Source organism: Argiope bruennichi, chromosome 11 (genome assembly GCF_947563725.1).
Source record: "Argiope bruennichi chromosome 11, qqArgBrue1.1, whole genome shotgun sequence".
In the NCBI taxonomy this organism is placed as follows: domain Eukaryota; kingdom Metazoa; phylum Arthropoda; class Arachnida; order Araneae; family Araneidae; genus Argiope; species Argiope bruennichi.
In genome coordinates, this window is record NC_079161.1 from 58,835,208 (window position 1) to 58,857,849 (window position 22,642).

Below are 22,642 nucleotides of genomic sequence, written 5' to 3' on the forward strand. Positions count from 1 at the left end.
ATAAAAACTTTAATAATATAAAGAGATTTAGACCCAACTTATTAACCTTAAGAATTTTATTTTGAAAATAGAGTTATTATCTCTTAACAATCTTATAATTTTGTTTTTCTCTTCAGGATTATTTACCACATAAATTTGGGGAGGAATTACTAATAGATTAAAATTAAACCCTGTGTTATTAAAGAAGATAAACATATGAAGCATATAAAAACACATTTTGTACCACTTTATTTTGAAGGCAGCTTAAAAATGATTACTTCTAAAGCTAGTACGATACGCACGACAGTAAATTATATTTGCTCAGACTAAAAAAAAAAAAAAAACTCTGAAAACATGGATTTTTGAACTCTCATAGCCTGGAGTGTTTAGGTTATCATGTGCTTACTTTAGGGATTATAGTGAAGTATTTTTCTATATAATATTAAATCCCATTTTATAGATCATTTTTATCCTTTTAGAATTTTTATTTCGTATCCAATTTAGTGATTAGGGTGAAAATTATTGAATAATAAATTTTTTAGTGTAATCTGCATTTAGGAATTAAAATAAGGTTAAAATTTTAAATAAGGTATCTGATATTTAATTTTTTTTGTTGTGTTTCTTTATTTATGAATTGATTATTATACAGTCCTTATATAGGGGAAGTATTAAAATCCTACCATAATTCAAAATCTCACTGAAAGATTGCAGTCAGTATTCATGTGACTGTATTCGATTCTGTTTAATGTTGAGGTGTGTTATTTTTTTCCATCCACAATAATTATCATAAAAATAATGCTTAAAAATAAATATAACAAATATTAAAAAATTATTAAAAAGGACTTTTATGAACAATAATTTTATTATCGAAGATAAGGAGGTCAAAATAAAAATCTGAAAAGTGTGAGGAAAATATTAGGAGACGTTTGTAATACCTTCTCCATAACGAATTTTCTAAGAAACAAACGAACTCAAACATTCATCATATAAAAATTAAAGTATATTATAAGTATGATTTCAATGCCAATTAATTTAGAATATTTCAATTTATGTCTCTTGCCTTTTCGATTTTAGTTTTAACCATCAGAATTTTGCTATATATATATATATATATATATATATATATATATATATATATATATATATTGTTACGAATCCTTGATGCGGCTTCCCAGCATAGTGGGTTCCATAGGAGATCCCAGAGCTTGGCGACAAACTTGGCGGCGACCATTTGGCGACTTTGGCGCCAAAATAGATTATACCCGCAACATCGAGAATTTTCCCGATCCGTCCAGTAGGAACCGAGTGACGCCTCAAACGTTCCTGATTGGTTGAGAGGCTTCTAGCCCTGCCTCCTGATACCTATAAAGGAAGCAGTCCTGCCGTTGCCGAGTAGTGATGAACCGGTGGTGAATTGAGTCGTGGACCAGTGGAATTGAAGAGTAGTCGGTAGCGACGGCGAAGAACTCGTCTTCCAGGGACTAGCGGAGCAGCGACGGAGTAGAGCTGCTGTGTATACTGTTGTATGCTGCACGTCTCGGCTGAAGATAATCGTCTTCTGTGCTGTATATAGTTGTCGTCTTTGTGCTGTCCTGTGTGTCTTCGTGTAAATAAACGTCGTTGTTTTATTTTCTACTGCCGCCTGCTGATTGAGTGTTCTCCACACCATATAACTCCCACTATCCAAACGAACCCCGGACAATTTTCGTAACAATATATATATATATATATATATATATATTCTCATACTGCGTGTCTATAAAAGTTTGTTATGTTTATTTTTTGCGTAGTTATTTCCTATTATCTTAAATACAAGCAGTTAATCCTTGACAAATCAAGTAAATTTGAAAATATGTTTCCTTTTGTTAAATTAACACTTTTTTGAAGTTATGTAGGGGTCTCAGAATTTTGATAAGGTGGTGTAGACGCTAGCTTTCAACTACATTAGAATGATTACATTTCATTGTATTAATCTTACGCTTCTTATTTTCGCTCACGTAGCTATATGTAGAGGAATTGATTTTCGAATTCGTAACTTTATCAGTAAATCAAGGAAGGAGGAGGCACTTTTATGTTTGTGCGGCGCGGAAGTTTGAAATAGTAGGGTAATTACATAGATGCCAATTTTGGCTGTCTATTACGGTTCAAAACAAAGACGTATATTAACATAGACGAATATTAACAATAGACAATAGACGAATATTAACGTATATCCATAAGTTTGCTTTTCGATCAATCATTTATAAATATAAAAATTCAAAATATAGATCAAATTAAATTATTTAAAATCTGTATTCATAGATCTATCTTTGAATCAAACATTCATTGAACATGAAATTTAAAAAAAAAAAAATCAAATTATATTATTTGAAAAGCATGTCCTTATATCTTTCTTTGGATCAATCATCTCTCTAAGATGAAAGTTCAAAACACAATCAAATGAAAAGAAAAAAAAATCAAAATGTTAAACAAATGGAAAGAAAATTCAAAATACAAAGCAAATGAAAAGTAAGTCCATAATTCTGTCCTTAAATCAATTATTCATTAAAGTTGAAAATTAAAACCGTAAATCAAATAAGATAATATGAAAAACTTGTCTTTAATTCTCTCTTTGAATCAATTGCTCACTAAGATGAAAATTCAAAATACAAATCAAATGAGATCGTATAAAAATCGCACCCATAAATTCGTCCTTCAATCAATCTTTCATTCAAGATGAAAATTCAAGATATGAATCAAGTTAAATCATTCGAAATCTTCATCCATATGTCTTTTTTTGAAACATTCCTTCAAGACGAACATTCAACGTGCTTATCAAATGGGAATATTTGTAAAGCATGTCCATAAATCAGAATTTCAATCAATCATTCCTCTAAAATAATAATCAAATAAGATCATTCGAATGACAACTTATCATTTTTTTTTTCAAATAATCATTTATCCAAAATGGAAGTCAAAATCCAAATCAAATGAGATCATTTAAAGATCACGTCCATAAATTCGTCCTTCGATCAATCTTTCATTCAAGATGAAAATTCTCGATATAAATCAAATAAAATCCTTCAAAATGTTTACCCATAAGTTTATTTTTGAACTATTCATCCAAGACGAAATTCAAAATATTTATCAAATGAGAAAATTTGAAAAGAATGTCCATAAATCTGTTTTTCAATCAATTATTTCTCTAAAATGGTAATCAAAATACAAATCAAATGAGATCATTTGAAAAACAGATTATCAATTGTTTTTCAATCAGTCAGTTATTCAAAATGAGAATCCGAAATCCAAATCAAATGAAATCATTCAAAAATCACGTCCATAAATTCGTCCTTCAATCAATCTTTCATTCAAGGTGAAAATTCAAGATATAAATCAAGTGAAATCATTCAAAATGTTCACCCATAAGTATATATTTGAAAAATTTACTCAAGACGAAAATTCAAAATACTTTTCAAATGCGAATATTTTATGAGCTTGTCCATAAATCTATATTTCAATCAATCATTCCTCTAAAACGATAATCAAAATCCAAATAAAATGAGATCATTTAAAAATTACATCCATAAGTTCGTCCTTCAATCAGTCTTCCATTCAAAATATAAATCAAATGAAATCATTCAAAATGTTTGTTCATAAGTCTGTTTTTGAAAAATTCATCCAAGATGAAAATTCAAAGTACTTATCAAATGAGAATATTTGAAAAGCATGTCCATAAATCTGCATTTCAATCAATCATTCCTCTAAAATGATAATAAGAATACAAATCAAATAAGATCGTTTGAACAACATATTATTGTTTGTACAACTTATTGACTGTCTTTCAATCAATTATTTATCCAAAATGAAAGCCCAAAATGCAAATCAATTGAGATCATTTGGAAGACAATCAATAAGTTTGTTCTTCAATCAATCACTCATTAAAGACAAACTTTCAAAATGCAGATCGTATGAAATAAAATCATTCGAGGAGCACTTTCATAATTCTGCCATTTCATTCGTTTTGCCAGTAAGTTTTACTTGCTAATGGAATTTATAATAGTAATGTAACGAAAAACTAAAAAAATTGTAACGAAAAAGTTATACAATGCAAACTTGATTACCTGCAAAAGTAATTTATACATGCAATCAACTTTTCAACTTTGTCGTTATTTCATTATGCATAATAAGGCTAAATTTTCATTTGGTATTCAAAACCAATCATTAACCTATTATATTTCACACAATACTTCGTGTAACTTTTCGTGCACAAGGCTTTAAGCATTTCAGCACACACGCAGCGGGCTCATGCAGAATACTCTATCTTCAAGAAAATCGTGCTTCAATCTATTAATATCGGCTTGACAATTTTTCCCACCTTAGGCAAAGTTCATACTAGAGGACCAAGATTCTGTGACGTCACGAGGTCCCGCCCATCGAATAACTGAACGTGTAATTAGAAAATATAGCAGGGTTTTTTTGGCATATATCCACAACACGCGAGACCTGGATGATATATCCCATTAAAAAATAAAGTAGCGTGAGAAAAAAGGAAAGGAAAATGTATTTTTTTCTCTCTAAACCTAACATTAATGTGTCAGTTTTTTTAAGAGGATTTTTATAGACAAGACAGAAGGTAGGATTGTATTTTCAACATTCAAGCTTTACTACAGAAATATTCCCGGTGAATGGACAGGAAAATTACTAGGATATTCAACATGATGTCCTTGCGTGATTTTTTTTTTGGGGGGGGAGGAGGGGGAGTGTGTGAGAAATCCATCTCTGCCCAAGCAGTTTGTGAGCATAAAATGTTAATGCATTCATATGACATTGTAGAATTGTCTGCAATTAAAATAAATTGGAGATACCATTTAATTACCTTTTTATTCTAGTATGTATGAAATTATTGCTGGGTTTTAGTTTTTGTGTGATATCAACCTTATATTAAATATGAACTAGCCGCTTCACCTAAATTTTCTTGCATAATTTCTTATAAAAGTGTTATCCCACAGAGTGCCACGCATGGTATTGGCGTACAATAGTTACAAAATATTACCCTTTAGCTTGAAATTACCATTTTTACAGAAATCTATTGTGTGAAAATCTTTGAATAATCCTCCACATTCAGTTAACAGTATCTAAAAAAAGGAATTTTTGTGTTTGACGCGTTTTTTCCAATTAATTGTAAAAAAAAAATGATATAAAACTATACTTGTAGACATAACATTCCATACAAAATTTGATCTATTTAAATAATTGTATTTTGAGTTATATCGCTTTTAGATGTTTCTGGAAGTATAGACCTGTAGACGTTCAACTCGTTGGATTTAGCTTAAAATTTGACAAGTATCTACACTATAGATGTTAAATCGGTGCAAACGAGTTTTATTTAGTCGTTATCTAATAAAACTCTTTAACTCTATATAGCTCTCTTTATTTAGTCGTTATCGTGTAAACTTATATGCATACAGTCGGACAGACAGATTTTCTATGAACGTATTGTTACGAACCTGTGATGCTGCTTCCCAGCATAGTTATTTCCATGGGAGGTCCCAGATCTTGGAGACCATTAGGCGACTTGGCGGCGACTTTGGCGCCAAAATAGATTATACCCGAAACATCGAGAATTTTCCCGATCCCTCCAGTAGGAACGGAGATACGCCTCGAATGTTCCTGATTGGTTGAGAGGCTTCTAGCCCCGCCTCCTAAGACCTATAAAAGGAGCTACAGCTGCCGGGGAGTGGTGGTGAATTGAGTCATGGATCAGTGGACTCGAAGAGTAGTCGGAACCGACGCTCAAGAACTGGCCTTCCAGAGATAAGTGGAGCAGCGATGGAGTGAAGCTAGTGCTGAATTAAGCTGTGTGCTACTGTCTGCAGTAGAGTCTGTTGTATGCTGCTGTGTATACTGTTGTATGCTGCACGTCTCGGCTGAAGATAATCGTCTTCTGTGCTGTATACAGTTGTCGTCTTTGTGCTGTCCTGTGTGTCTTCGTGTAAATAAACGTCGTTGTTTTATTTTCTACTGCCGCCTGGTGATTGAGCGTTCTTCACACAATACAACCCCCACTATCCAAACAAACCCCGGAAATTTCGTAACAGTATTGCTCTCAAAATTTGACAGGAATCTACAAATATGATGTAACGACCATATACCAAATTTTATCCATCTAGCTCAGAGCATTTTCGAGTTATCGTGTCACAGGCACACAGAGGATAGATAGACAGACATTTTGCAAAAATTAATTTTACGAACTCGTAAAATTAATCGTAATATATCGTATATAATAACGAATAATATAATTTACGAATCGTAAAATTATCGTAATATATATATATATATATATATATATATATATATATATATATATATATATATATTTATATATCAAAAGTGACCTGCATTTTTGTATATTACGCTTCCACCGATTCTATTCTATTCCTTTCCGTTATCTGAATCAGTTAGAACTTTGACTGATAATATGAATAAATTAGAATTTGACTTGATTTTACTGGATTTGATTCCATGTTTCTCTCTATTATCTGGCATTATTCCCATTGAATATTATTCAAATTAATCAGAATTTTCATTTGATTGTAATAATGAATTAGAATTTTACTTGATTCGAAGTTATCTAGTGGAATTTATTCCTTGTTTCGTTCTTTTATCTGATATATACACTGATTTTTCTCTATTATTTAAATTAATTAGAATTTTTATTTGATTATAGTAATTGAAGTAGAATTTTACTTAGTTCAAGATTAACTGGTAACCATCTATACCTGTATTATCTAATATTATATCAAATGTGCCTTTTCTATTATTTAAATTAATTAGAATTCGTATTTGATTATAAGAATTAATTAGAATTTTCATTTGATTATAGGAATGAATTACAATTTTTTTATTTAACGTTAACTGGCGGATTTTATGTAATCTTTGCCTGTATTTTCTGACATCAGATTAATTAAGCATTCTGTTTTATTCTAATTGATTAGAATTTCTCTTGATTATGTAGTTGAATTAGAATTTCGTTTTCTGACGGCTGCGTTTCTGACGAACTCCACGCCATGTTTCCTTATATTATCCGTGCTGTAATATTTTCGACTATGTTAAATATTTTTTATAAGAACGTTAATGTTACTTTAACAGAAAAGTAATTTCTAAAAAATAATATAAAGACTCTAAAGCATTATTATGCTGCATTATATCAGAAAAAATACCGTGAAGCATGCTTTAAAGGAAAAATAGTAGAAGTAATAACAATATATTTTATTTAATCAACTTTAGTTTTTCAAGCTTTTTAAAACATTTTTATAATGAAAAATTTTACTGTCTCTTATTTAATAGTTAATTTATCTGCTCTGGTTGCAAATACTTTTATCTTTAAAATTTTTAAAATACAAAATATTTTTATATAAAATACATAAATCCTCTTAGTGCTTGCGAGGTTTAAAAAAATAAAAATGAATGTAAAAAACTAAGAAATAAAGTAAGTAGAGTTCTTTTAAGAAATCGATACTCTCCTAATAACACTGTAACAAAATAAATAAATAGTATAAAAATCTTAATAATATATTGTTAATATAATATAATTAACAAACAATATATGCTAGAAAACTATGAATCTTATATTTAACGTAAAAATTATTCTAAAAAGCCGATATTTTTTTGTATCCATCAAATGTTACAAAAATAAGTGCTAAAGTAATAGAATAAATCAATTCGTATTTGATATACTACATTTTGCTTTATTCTAATAAATAAAAATAAAGACAAATCGAATAAAATTCTCAGGCTGAACGTGAAAAACAAATTCCTAATTAAGAAACCGCAAGACTATTTCAAACAAATTGAATACTTTGAAAATTATCAAAAATAAACTGCTTGTTTATCAAGAATTCATTAAAACATTTCTTGTGCTACACAATATTTATGAGTGAAAATTACTGAAATCCTCTTTGATAATTTAGATTTAATCAGCTTACAAAATATTGCCATGTCAGTTTTATTTAATTGATATACCTTGTGCCTATCAAATGAAAGTACTTTCATGTTTTTTTATTAAAAATAAATTATTTAATTAAATGTCACAGAGCTTGCATTTCATTTCAGAGCTTTCATTGTGCGGATAGTTTCATGTATTTTAAAATAATAAATATAAATAGCACGTTAAAGTTATGCACATTTAATATTTTCAACGTAAATATTCTTTTTATTAAATGTAATAAAATCTCCTATCGTCTGCAGTCTTATTTAAACTAAAAAGAGAAAATCTGTTGCAATTTTAACATCTAGGATTTTCCCAAACGATTTTTTTAAACACAAGCAAAAATGTAATAATAATTTTAAAAGTCATTAATAACTTTTACAGATTTAAAGTAAAAATTAAGTAAAATATTGTTAGTGGTAAAATAATAAGGCTAACAACGTAAGATATGATTATTGTGAGTAATGATTTCCTGCTTCTGAGAGAATTAACGACAAAAAGTCAAGTTTTAACTATAATTACTTTATACAAAATACTACAATAACAAAATATTTCTATCGTCTGCACCTTCATTTAAGTTAAAATGAGAAAATCTACTGCGATTTTAATATCTTGTAATTTTTAAAGAATCACAAATTTTTCCGAAACGATTTTTAAAGCTCTCGGGAAATTAATTTTTATAAATTATAAATAATTTAAAATTAAGATATTTACTATTTTCAGGGAATGCAAAATAATTAAACGAAACGCTATTATTAGCAACTGAAATACATCTTGGAAAATTTGAAATACGAAGAATATGAAAATTTGGAATTCATTGTAAGCAATAAATTTGAATCCATGAATATTTTTAAAAAAAAAATATTTTGATACAATATTTAAGAAAAAAGAAATATCAAAACTTTTTTTTGAATTAAAAAAAAATACATTTTTTAAATATTGGTTTTAAGTTAATATTTTTTTAAAAAGTTACTATAGATCTTTTTTTAAATATTTGTAATTTACATGTTTGGGCTAAATAACATAAATGACAATCCAATGTGCTAAACAATTTTTGGCACACTTATACCATTTATTTGCATGGAACTGCGCATGGGCAATGGAAACAATTTTCAGTTAATAAAAAAATTAACAATTTAATTAATTGTCTCGAAACACACACACACACACACACACACACATATATATATATATAACGCTAACGTACGTGACACAGAAATCGCGTTTATTATCTACCGTAGAATGGCAGCATTCAAATATCAACAAACTATTATACAAAATTCAGACTGCTTCATTTATTACATATTTTTTACATGTGCATTAAATCTAAAGCTTCGCTCAACTAATTAATGGAGCTGCAAAATATTATTAAAAATATTCTAGAGATGTTTCGTCATATCATCAAAAATTACATTCAATCAGAGGAAAGAAGGTATAAATGAAATAAAGAAATAGACTTCAAATAGAAAGTTTTATCCAGCAAAAAATAGACTTAACCATCTCGAGATAAGTAATCCTAGTAAAGTTTCAGATAAATTAACGGTTTCTCGCCAAGCACATCAAAATCGAGCCAATCGTCCAAAAACTCGCCTAAAAACTGCTATTCGAAATGGACACTAGAAATGGCAAAAATAGCTTTTAAAAATTGCATAAAAAAATAAAAAAAAAGAAAATGGCGACACATTTTTTCAAAACATTTTAATTTTGGTTACTGTACATGAATTTTAAATCTAGTCATATCGTTATGACATCCTTAGGAAAAATGATATGCATTTTTTTCTAAAACAATTATCTTCCAAAAAAAAAAAAAGATATTTGTTTTATCCTAAGACTTAAACAAGTATCCTTTTAACGATATCAATTTCAGTTCTGCGCAATTTCCACTTTAAACAAAATAATTTTTTTAGTTCAATTTGATACATTATCTGAAAAAATGTTTTATTTACTATGAAGGAATTCAAATATACATCAAAACATTCAATCGCTTGTTTTTACCAGTCATTAACTCAGTAGTAGGACTTTTATTTCCGTTTTTATTTTGTAATATATACAATTTTTAATTTGCAGTATACTGATGGAATTCATGTTTTTCAGTCGTTACAAATAACAAATTAATCATTTAACAATCCCAAAAGTCGATACACTAGGCAAACGAACTGGTCGTCAAAGGCGGCTAGTTTACTAAAGTTTTCTACTCTTTATATTAGTTGTGAGAAGAAAAGAATGAAAAAAAAAATATGTTGAAGAAAATCTGTTTCATAGTTTGTAAAAAAAAAAAAAAAAAAATGGCGACAATTTCTATGCAAAAGAAAATGCAAAAAGAATGCAAAAGAATCAGATTTTTAAGATTATTTAAGATTAAGATTATTAATGTCATTATCATTTAAACTTTCGATTACCTGTCCCATTGTGTGTTTTAGTCACAGAGAATCTAGGACTAAAGTCCAGATAATCCAATCCTCTTTTTAAAAATTCGATTATATGTAGCCGATAATTTTGACAAAAAAACATCAAAAGAATTAAAGAATGTTGAACTCGGTGCTACAGGCCAATATAATCAACAAAACAAGCAAAAAACATCTAAACTTAATCTACTTCTTCATTAGCTCCATTTCAATAAAAGTAATGAAAGAAAAATCCTTTTGAATAGTTGATAACTTAATTATCATTTTGTCAAAAAAAATTAAGATCAAGCTTCTCAACGATGAATAAAAATGTCATTGCCACCAAAAATAGAAGAATATAACGAGGAAAAAAAGGACAAAAAAATAAACTTAATTACATCTTATAACATTAATTTTCTAAAGCATCATATCTCAATTACTTTTAGATGACTGAAAAAACATCCTACGTTAAAATAAGTAATTTAAATTAATGTAAAGCTTAGACTTAATTTTATTATTTTTGTTATTTTTTATAAGCTGTATTGAATATCGCAGACGATCTTCATCAATCTTAACATCTAAACTTTGTTCAACCTTTGAGTGAGTAAAATGAAGAGACTGATGAAGAATGGAGATAGTTAAAGTTGTTAAACTACTAAGTAGCACCACCCTAACGATCATCAAGTAATAGTTTAAAAACTAAAATGCTTTGATAAGATAATTTTATAGGCTAGTATTATAGATTTGCAATTTGCGAGATTCGATATGTATTTTGAAAAGTTTATTCAAAACGTTCAACTGGCAGAATATTGCCGTTGGAATTACCAAATTTGGTCGTAGTAAATTTTTAGATATTAAAGCTCATTAAAGAAGTATTTTTTTCGCATTTTATTTATTAAAGTATAACCAAGATTTTACGGTTAAAAACTATTTTTTAAATTCTCACTACTATCAAGAAATACAAAATTTTTTACTATATAAAACTTTAATTAGATCAATACTTGCCTATGGCTCAGAAACCTGGACCCAGACCAAAGCTGGAGAAAATAAAATAGCCATTTTCGAAAAAAAAGTTCTGCGAGCCATTCTTGGTGGGATAGAAATCAACAATGTTCGGAGAAGAAGATAGAACTTTGAGCTATATAAAATCTATAGAGAGACAGATGTTATAAAAATCATAAAAATAAATCGGATGAACTGGGTGGCTCATATATTTAGAATGGATGATGATTCCATATTAAAAAAATTCTTTTACATAAACCTCTAACAAGTGGGTTTAGTTTAGTTATATTAACGTCCCGTTTTAAGGTTATTTTCGGACGGACATCGTAATTTTGAACATCGGTCAGATGACGAGGACGACACCTTAGCTGGTAACTCCCCTCTCCACACCACACCATACCAGCGGAAGGACTCTTCTGTGGAATCGGGTCTTGAACCAGAAACCCTCCGGTTTCAAAGCCGAGACCTTACCATCAGGCCACGGTGGCCTCCTATCAAGTAGGAAAAGGGGTAAACCCAAAGTGAAATGAATGGAGTCAGTGGAGACAGACTTTCTGGCCATCCAGGAAAGAAACTGGCTCATAAGTATCAAAGATAGAATGCGGTGGAACAGAGTTCAGAGGAAAGCACTGGTCCACCCTGGGCTGTCTAGCCAAATATTATGATGATGATAACCAAGATTTTAATGCCTTTTCTTAATAAATTTATAATGCATTATTTTACAAAAACTACTTTTACACAACTTAATTTTTTTAAAGCAATTTTTTAATATTACTAATTTTATTTTCTTAATTCCTCTCCAGGTTTTGATAAATTTGTGAAAATATTTTATTTTATGTCTTACTGCATTTAAACTCGAGCGCTTTTATGTTTTAAACTAGATGTTTCAATCAATGTTTTTTTTTTTTTTTTTTTTTTTTCTTATGAAGACTTGGAAAATTTGATATTATACAATGAAAGTGGTCTTCGCAGAACTTTCTCGCATGTTCTTTAATAAAGATGTTATCTAAAATTGTGGATATTGGGTAATTCCACGTGACATTGGCGAACAATAGTTACGAAATATTGATCTTTGGCGTATAACTATTGTTTTTTTTTATAGAATTTATCCTATGATCTTTGGCTATTTCTTTTGGCGAGTAAACTCCAGTATGTGGTTAATAATACCCAAAAAATTAAATTTTGTTTTCAAACTCGTTTTTTCTATCCGATTGAAATCAAAATTTGACATAGAACTAAATACAAAAGTCCCAAAAATCACATATGAAATCTTTTATATTTAAATCATTTCATTTTTGAGTTATGGACTTTAAATACTTGTAAAAGTGCAGATGAAGTAGAAGATGATCAACTTTTGGGTAGTTTAGATATCTTCATAATGGATGTTAAATCCGTGCATCTAGTTTTATCCTTTTAGCTCTTTTCGTTTCGTAGTTATGATGTTAACTTACACACTTTCCTACATAGATTTCACTCAAAAGTTGATAGAAATCTACTAATTTGGTGTAAATACCAAATCTAAATTTCATACTTCTTGCCTAAACTATTTTAGAGTTATTGTGAATGTATTTTTTTTTCGAACTAAGGTAGTTCTGAATCTTGAACAATAATTGGATGACGAAAGTGGCATCTCTGCCGTTATTCTATTTTTTCAAACTTGCACGCCACACAAACATAAAAGTTGTAATTTCTTGATCTAGACTGATCAAATAACGAAGCAGAATTTCCAGACAATTCTTTATTTTACAGCCCTATATATACAAAAGAACAACTTGTTCTAATCTTGGTTAAATAAATAGTTATTTACACCTGTAGTAGGAGACACAACAGTCGAAGTCGAAGGGTTTTCTTGAAACTCAGTTGGTTCTCGAACTCCGAACTCGTGGGCGTAGTCCAACAGTCTGCCTGCAATTCGTTTCTTCTCCTCTTCTAAAAATAATCTCCGCACTTTATTTCGGCGACAATCTTCGCCTCTTAATTTACGCTGGTCATTTGAGCTCTCTTTCGGCCAATCGGGGTACAGCAATATGCTCTCTCAGCGGCGTCAGTCCGTCTTGGGAAGGTCCTTTGTGTGATGCACCTTTCATAACTGACTATTTTGGAACACGGAGTTATCATAGTCCTTTCACAATGAGAAACATTTAGCATCCAGATGTTTAGACACCCCTTTCTCTTTGAAGGTACTATCAATACCTCTTGGACGAGGAATTCCACATGTGGTCTTTCACTGTAGTCGCTAATGAACAGATGCGAGACCACCCAGGTGAAAAGATCCACCATCTGGCTATCTCGAGGAGTTTAGTAAGTAACAGCGACGACACAGCTGGCTGTAAATATCTTATCAGTACTGGGAAACGGGGAATGTTACACGGTACATGTTATAACTGCACTGTAATTAAGAGATTTCAATCAGCGGAAATGGTCTCCCGAAACTTTCGCGCATATAATCTAATAATTATTTTATTCTCTCTTCCCTAAAATAAATGTTTTGACCTTGACTAGATCGTGAAGGTCATGATCCAAGTCCAAGGTCAGGCACGTGCACAGAATCCAACGAATGAATATTATTCTTTCTTATACGAGGTAGAGAAAAAAAACTGAAATCGTCAAAAATTAGAATTCGATATTTTGACAACTCTACTCTTTACAGATCTTTCTGAGTCCGAAAAACACATTTTTAGCATTACTGTGTCTGTCTCTCTGAGAACAGATTAATTCTTTGAGCTTGATGCCTGAATTTGATATTTGGAATTATGACCAATTTTGTCAAATTTCTAACTAATTTTGTCTATTACTATCAAATTTTGAATGGGATCCCTTCACACTAAATCCGCTTACTGGCTCTTGTAATACAAGTGAATTTGATAATTACAAAAAGTCAAAGGTAATTTAGATAAAATTTCACACTCATGTTTAGAATCTAAAATATAGATGCTTATCAGAAATTGAACCTCAAACATTTGCGTATACGATCTAATAAATGTATTATCCTCTCTATCTGACAATAAAAGTTTGGACTTTGGACTAAATCGTGAATGCCATAAGTGTACCTTGACATTTTTAGTATATAATTTAATGGTCAAAAATTATTTTTTATGATTTCGGACAAAATTAGATATAGAATTATCTCGTTGGTGTTATGTGGAAGTTTGGTAAGCGCGCGGGAGTGCCAGCTCAGGTGTTATACTCGTCATCTGACCACGGCTCAGAATTACCATGTACATTCCAAAATAGTTCTAGTGTTGCTTTCAAACGGGAAGTTAATGTAACTGAACTGAACTGAACAGATATAGAATTAATTTTTAGTTAGATACATTAATGCCAATACAAGAGCCATTTTGAAAAGAATCTCGAAATTTTGAGCTACCGTCAGATGATAAAGATGACTCCTGAGCTAGTTGCCTCTCTTCTACAACCTTTCACACCATTCCGACATGAGGACATTTGACCCATGATGCCCGATTTAAAGTCCACTAATTCAGCATACATTAAGGATCTTTAATGAATTAGGATTTCAAACTAGGAACTGCCCGTGACTGAAGCAAGAGTTTATCACTAAGATACCATGGTCCGTATGCAACAGGTGTATACACAGGTGAATGAAATTTGATATATAGTTTTATTGAGTATCTATTGCATATTTTGGACATAGCCTATAAAGTTTTAAGCATCTGTAACATACTTTGAGTCCAACCAGTCAAGTTTTGAGAGTTTGTAGCATACTTTGAACCCAATCAGTCAAGTTTTAAGCGTCTACATCATACTTTGAGTCAATCAGTCAAGTTTTGAGAGTCTGTAGCATACTTTGAACCCAATCAGTCAAGTTTTGAGCGTCTACATCATACTTTGAGTCCAATCAATCAAGTTTTGAGCATCTATAACATACTTTGGGCCCCTCCAGTCAAGTTTTGTGTATTTATGGCATACTTTGGGCCTAACCACTCAAGTCTTGAGAGCCTGTAGCATACTTTGAGTTCAGTCAGTCAAGTTTTGAATATCTATAACATGCTTTGAGTCCAATCAATCAAGTTTTTACTTAATTATATTAACGTTTAATTTCGACGAAACACAATGGCCATTTTGGGACGGAATTCTCAATTTTTAACCTCAGTTAGATGAGAAAGGCGAGACCTGAGTTAGATATCTTGTAACCTGACACCATCTATGCACTTTCACACTACACTAGCGGAAGAACATGCGATCCACGTCGTTAAATTTAATATGTACTAGCTTCTCATCAATCTTCAGTGGAATTGGGTTTGAGTCCTGAATTTGAAGCCCTCTAGCAGTCAAATCAGGAACTTATCACTAGGTCATAGCAATTTCTTTTTTATTAAGCAAATGTATGAAATTTAGTTACAGAGATAGCAGAAATGTCGACCTTTATCAAATTTTGGGGACCAATCAGTCAAAAGTTCAAAATGCACACTCAATTCTCTTTATTTCGCTTCAGAAACTAATTTTTCACCTTATCTATACTTATATCAAAGTTCAATGTGTGTGTTGGCGCTCTACAGGCCAGATCGTTTGACCTACAGCTACCAAATTTGGTACATGTATACCTTGGAGGTCGAGAATGTGCACCTGGGGTCCCTTTTTTGAATTTTTAATTAGAATTTTAATCTTTAATTAAAAACCAACTTTCCCGCCAAAAAATCTTTTTATTTTCCCCACCGCCAAATGAGTAAGGCTTCAGTTTTTTTTCAACAGTAATGAGGCTAGGGTTAACATTTTTCAGCCGATTATTTCAAACAATTCTGTTTATTTTCTTAATGTTTAGTAAATTTAAAATTAAACATCGTTAATGAACCGATCTTTCAGATTCATTCTGAAGTACTTTTGAATTAAAATAAAACAGAATAAAGGAAATTAAAAATGTTTAATCTGCATAGCATTACCCCAACTGGCGTAGAAAAATTCACGCATTTGCGTTACCGTAACTGGCGGTGAAAATTCACGCTTGCGCATTGTGTTCTGATTGTTGACAATGGATTCAACTGATTTTCATCGGATTTGAACGATTTAAATTATTTTTAGGTTAGTTGTGTGCTTTTGTAATTAAATTATATTTATGTTATACATTTTTTATATATGCTTATAGTTTTAAGTATATCGTTTTTTAAGTAGTTTATTTTAACCTGTTTCCGACCGATTATTTTAAACGGTTCTGTTTATTTTCTTAGTGTTTGATGCATTTAAAATTAAACATTGTTAATGAATCGATCTTTCAGATTCATTCTGAAGTACTTTTGAATTCAAATAAAACAGAATAAAGGAAATTAAAAATTTCTAATCTGCATAGCATTACCCCAACTGGCGTAGAAAAATTCACGCATTTGCGTTACCGTAACTGGCGTTGAAAATTCAAGCTTGCGCATTGTGTTCTGATTCTTGACAACGAATTCAACGGATTTTCAACGCATTTGGTCGATTTAAATTATTTTTAGGTTAGTTGTGTGCTTTTGTAATTAAATTATATGTATGTTATACATTTTTTGTATATGCTTATAGTTTTAAGTATATCGTTTTTTAAGTAGTTTATTTTAACCTGTTTCCGACCGATTATTTTAAACGATTCTGCTTATTTTCTTAGTGTTTGATGCATTTAAAATTAAACATTAAACAAACAAAAAAATTGCTTTGTTTCAGTAAAAAATATTATTATATTAATTGCAGATTGATTCTTTCCACTTTAATTCAAAGCATAAATTCTACGGGAGCTAACAGGAAATTAGAGAGATACATATTACGTTATGACTGAAGGCCCTTATAATATTGCGAGTGATTTATATGACTATCAAAAGTTGAAGTTTTTAAATATTTTGATGAAGAAATTATTAAAGTAGGAATTGCATAAAATATTTATTTATTAAAATTTTAAGGAACATTAAGATTGGCGAACCGGCTGGTAGCCAAAGGCGGCTAGTTACTTAATAAGAGCATCCCAAATTATTTTTTCTCTTAAATTAGATTGACCCGGTGCAATTCACGTGTATTAAGTGTGTATGATATTACAGCTTTATGTCATATTATAATGTTAAATGCAGTTAATCTTCCCCCCCTCCACGGAATATACTCTTATGTATGACATTGTTTAACTAAACACCTTCTGTAACATACGTTTAACGAGACACCTTTCCACCCACTAACAACCCCATTACTCTAAATGATTCATTAATAGTACCCACTTTGTACGTCAGTCAACTGAAACTTCACGCCATCCCTAAAAATCGTTTTGCCATATTGTATAAAATAGTTTGCAGTTTCCATGGGAAACAAAACGTAGGCAATAATACCGAAAAAAGTAGGAGGTAGAAGAAAAAAGAGAGAGAGAGAGAGAGAAAGGCAGTATATTCCATATAGCATTCTCTTTTTCGGCTATTCTTCGGTTACCTAGGTGACCCGTAGAGTACGTGACGTCATATACTGAAATAACAGGTGGTAATCGTGTATGAAGATCGAATTCGATGCGAGCGAAGGTCACAGTCAGAAATGGGCAGGAAGTTAGGGAGTTCGTTTGTATAAGGGGAGTGTGCTGTGACACGAAGAACAATAGAGGGGTAATAGTCAGCAGGAATAATAATTAGCTCTGGAGAGATATCGTTTGGTAACAAAGACGGCAATATTTCACTTTTTACCAACGAATTTGGCATCAGATTCAGGAAGTTTGCTTGAGAACTGCTGAGCTCTCTTTTTTTTTGAGCTAAAACGTTCGATCAAGTAAGCAGTTCTCATCCTTTTGGTACAAGGTATCTTCTTCTTCTTCTTTTTTTTTTTTTTTACACGTCGTTTTGGATAAGAGAGAACAAATTTTTTTTCGAGCGGTCCCATTTATATGTTAAAATTTTCAGCTATTCCAAAATTGGAAAATAAATCGTGTAAATAGATTGCTAATTGTGTCTATTCGATTAAAATTTTTTATTTTTTATTTTCTCAACGGTTCTTATCCTCTTTGTATGTGACTTTTTACACTTTTTTAATTACCATCGCATTTCAGATATAAAAATTTTGAGAGACCAAAATTTATCAAAAATAAAGTAAATAAAATATAAATTAATGATAATTCAGTGTCAATGTTCGATTAAGTTAAATTTTTTATAGATTATTATTTGATGATGACTCACTCTTTTTATCTCACAAGATTACTTTGAAAGGAAAAAAAATTCTTTACGCTTTCAATGAAAAATAAAATCTGTTACTTCAAAGTGGGAAATAAGTTAGATAAATGATCATCAGTTAGTGAAAATTCGACTTCAATTCCGTTAATTCAATTGTTCCCAATTTTGTTATTTGAATACTCACACTTTTTCTCATTCACAACTACTTTGGGTAGCAGAATAAATAAGCAGAAATCGCTTACTTCAGTTATTTCTTAAATTGAATGGACCATCTACAAATAATTATGTAATTGGAGGGGAAACTTTAAAGACGAGAACGTAAAGCCAAGGTAATAATGTATTTATTAATTAATGATGAGTATTATCTCGCTTTTACACTTTTCACTGGATCAATTGTATAGTGATGTACATCAAATGGACGACTTACCAAGCAGAAACTGCATATATCAATTGCTTCTTAAACTGAAAGGGTCGCCTACAGAAAATGGTGCAACTGAATGAGGAAACGTTAAACACGAGAACGCAAAGGCGGGTAATAATATATTTATTAATCAACGATTTAGTATTACTTCGCTTTTACATTTTTAATAGGACCAGCGGACTAGTGGTATACATAGAGTGGGAAACTTCAGATAATAAGCAGAAACCACGTACATCAGTTTGCTTCTTAAATAGAAATGGCCATCTACAGAAAATGGTATAACTGACGGGGAAACGTTAAACACATGAACGTAAAAGCGGGGTAATAATATATTTCTTAATCAACGATTTAGTATAACCTCGCTTTTACATTTTCCACAGGACCAATGGCCTAGTGGTGTATATAGAGTGGAAAATGTTAATAAGTAGAAATCGCTTACATCAGTTTGCTTTTTTAACTAAAAGGGCCATTTACAGAAAATTGTGTAACTGAATGAGGAAATGTTAAACACGAGAACGTAAAGGCGGGGTAATAATATATTTATTAATCAACTATTTAGTATTACCTCGCTTTTACATTTTTAAAAAGACATTTTAACGGACTAGTGGTGTATATCGAGTGGGAAACGTTAATAAACAGAAACCGCTTACATCAGTTTGCTTCTTAAATTGAAAGGGCCATCTACAGAAAATGGTATGATTGACGGGGAAATGTTAAACACATGACCATAAAAGTGGGGTAATAATATATTTATTAGTAAACGATTTAGTATTACCGCGCTTTTACATTTTACACAGGACCAACGGACTAGTGGTGTACATCGAGTGGAAAATGTTAATAAAATGAAACCGTTTACATCAGTTTGCTACTTAAAGTGAAATGGCCATCTACAGACAATGATATAACTGACTCCGAAACGTTAAACACGTGAACGTAAAAGCCGGGTAATAATATATTTATCAATTAATGATTTAATATTATCTCGCTTTTACATTTTTTACAAAATCAATGGAATTTTGCTGTATATCGAGTGGAAAGCGTTAATAAACAGAAATCGCTTATATCAGCTGCTGCTTAAATTGAATGGGCAGTCTACAGAAAAAGGTGTAACTGACTGGAAAATTTGAAATATGAGAATGTAAAGGCTTAGTAATAATATATTTATTAATTAATGATATAGTTTTACCTCTATATTACTCTTTTCACATGACCAACGCCATACTGGTGTACTTTGAGTGGAAAACTTTAATAAGTAGAAACCGTTATATTAGTTGCTTTCTAATCTGAATGGGCCAACAGAAAACGTTACAACTTGCGGATAAACGTTATCTATACTTATATAAAGCTCAATGTGTGTGTGCGTGTGTGTGTGTTGGCGCACTACAGGCCAGACAGTTTGACCTACAGCTACCAAATTTGGTACATGTATACCTTAGAGGTCGGGAATGTGCACCCGGGGTCCCTTTTTTGAATTTTAATTATTAATTAAAAACGAACTTTCCCGCCAAAAAAATCTTTTTATTTTCCCCAACGCCAAATGAGTAAGGCTTCAGTTTTTTTCCCCCCAACAGTAATGAGGCTAGGGTTAACACTTTTCGGGTGATTATTTCAAACGATTCTGTTTATTTTCTTAATGTTTGATGCATTTAAAATTAAACATTGTTAATGAATCGATCTTTTAGATTCATTCTGAAGTACTTTCGAATTAAAATAACACACAGAATAAAGGAAATTAAAAATTTCTAATCTGCATAGCGTTACCCCAACTGGCGTAGAAAAATTCACGCATTTGCGTTACCGTAACTGGAGTTGGAAATTCACGCATGCGCATTGTGTTCTGATTGTTGACAATATTATCAACGGATGATTCTTGATTTAAACTATTTTTAGGTTAGTTGAATGCTTTTGTAATTAAATTGGATTTATGCTAGTTATATATTTTTTGTATATGCTTACAGTTTTAAGTACATCGTTTTTTAAGTAGTTTATTGAAACCTGTTTTCGACCGATTATTTTAAACGATTCATTTTATTTTCTTGTGTTTGATACATTTCAAATTAAACATTGTTAATTAATCGATCTATTCATCATGAATCTGAGAAAATTTTGTTGACAAATTCTTGAGATATTACATAAATTAAGAAAGATATTCTTTGGTGACCATAAAGTTTAAACGCTCAGTGACTCGATTATCAGTAATCATATTATTAAAAAAATGCTTTGTTTCAGTAAAAAATATTATTATATTAATTGCAGATTAATCATTTACACTTTAATTTAAAGCATAAATTCTACGAGAGTTAACAGGAAATTAGAGAGATACAGATTACGTTATGACTGAAGGCCTTTATATTATTATGAGTGAATTATATGACTATCAAAATTTGAAGTTTTAAAATATTTTGATGAAGAATCTATTAAAGTAGGAATTGCGTAAAATATTTAATTATTAATATTTAAACGAAAATTATGATTGGCGAACCGGCTGGTCGCCAAAGGCGGCTAGTAGACAAATAAAGGCGGGGAAGTGCTATATTAAATAATGATTAGTAATATTACCCGGCATTTACACTTTTCAAAGGGTTAAAGAAATAGTGGGGTAGACCGAGTGTGAAACGTTAATATGAGGAACCACTTACAACATTTAATTTTAATCTGACAAGATTAAAATGTTGCAAGTAAAGGTTAAAGATGAAGACGTGAAGGCGGAGTAATATTGTATTAATTAATAACAACCACAATGGAATTAAAAGTAGTTATCTAAAAAAAATTGCATTTAATATTTAGCAACCTTTTATGTTGTTCAAGGATCATTATTTAGCTTAATCTCTTTGAATACAATAGCGTGCATGACTTGTATATTGAAGTACTGAATTTCTGATTTAAAAATTCAAGGAATAATTAATTTGCAAGGTCTTTTTCCATCGCTGCTTGAAGCAAAATAACAATACATGTCCCAAATAGGATGTCATCTAATTGAGAGGGTAAAGGAATGTATAGGCCAAAAGGTCAAGGTCATCTACAAGCATTTTTCCTTCGTTCGAATTTAAAGCAGGAAAAAAATTATAATAATAAAAGGAATTCTTTCAAAAATAAAAATTTGCAAAGCACATGAGCAAAGCAAAATTAATCATTGTAAAGTTTTCGTATTTAAATTTTGACCTAACCTCGTGAAACAAGTATTTTTTTTAACAAATTAATTTGAATCATGCGCGCAGTCAACGAATCAAATCAATGAATTTATCCTCTCTCAAATTATAAACAATATGTATGAAGTTTGAAATCTCAAAGTCATATTTTAAAAATTCAATGCTGTATTTGCTATTAAAAATTTCGATTATCTTGTATACCTATGCATAACGATATAACTAATAACATGTGCTTTAAATTATCTTTACTTTATAGTAAGCAGATTACTTTCTTGGTTGGCGACAGAACAAATATCTCTAAAATTACGACAAGTTCACTGATGAATTTAAAACTGATATTTTTTTCATTTCATAATGAATATTTTTGCAGTTTCTGGTAGATGGATTAAAATAATTTTTTTCTCGAATTTTTACAGCAAATTTTTGTAAGGCTGATTCAAATCAGAAAATCTGTTCTACTACAATGGTTCTCATGATATGATTTCCAAATAGTTTCTGCCGTCTCCATTGCTCATCTTGGTCTCTATAGCCCAAAACCTATATATATATATATATATATATATATATATATATATATATATATATATATATATATATCGTTATGGAAATCCTTCGATAAGTAT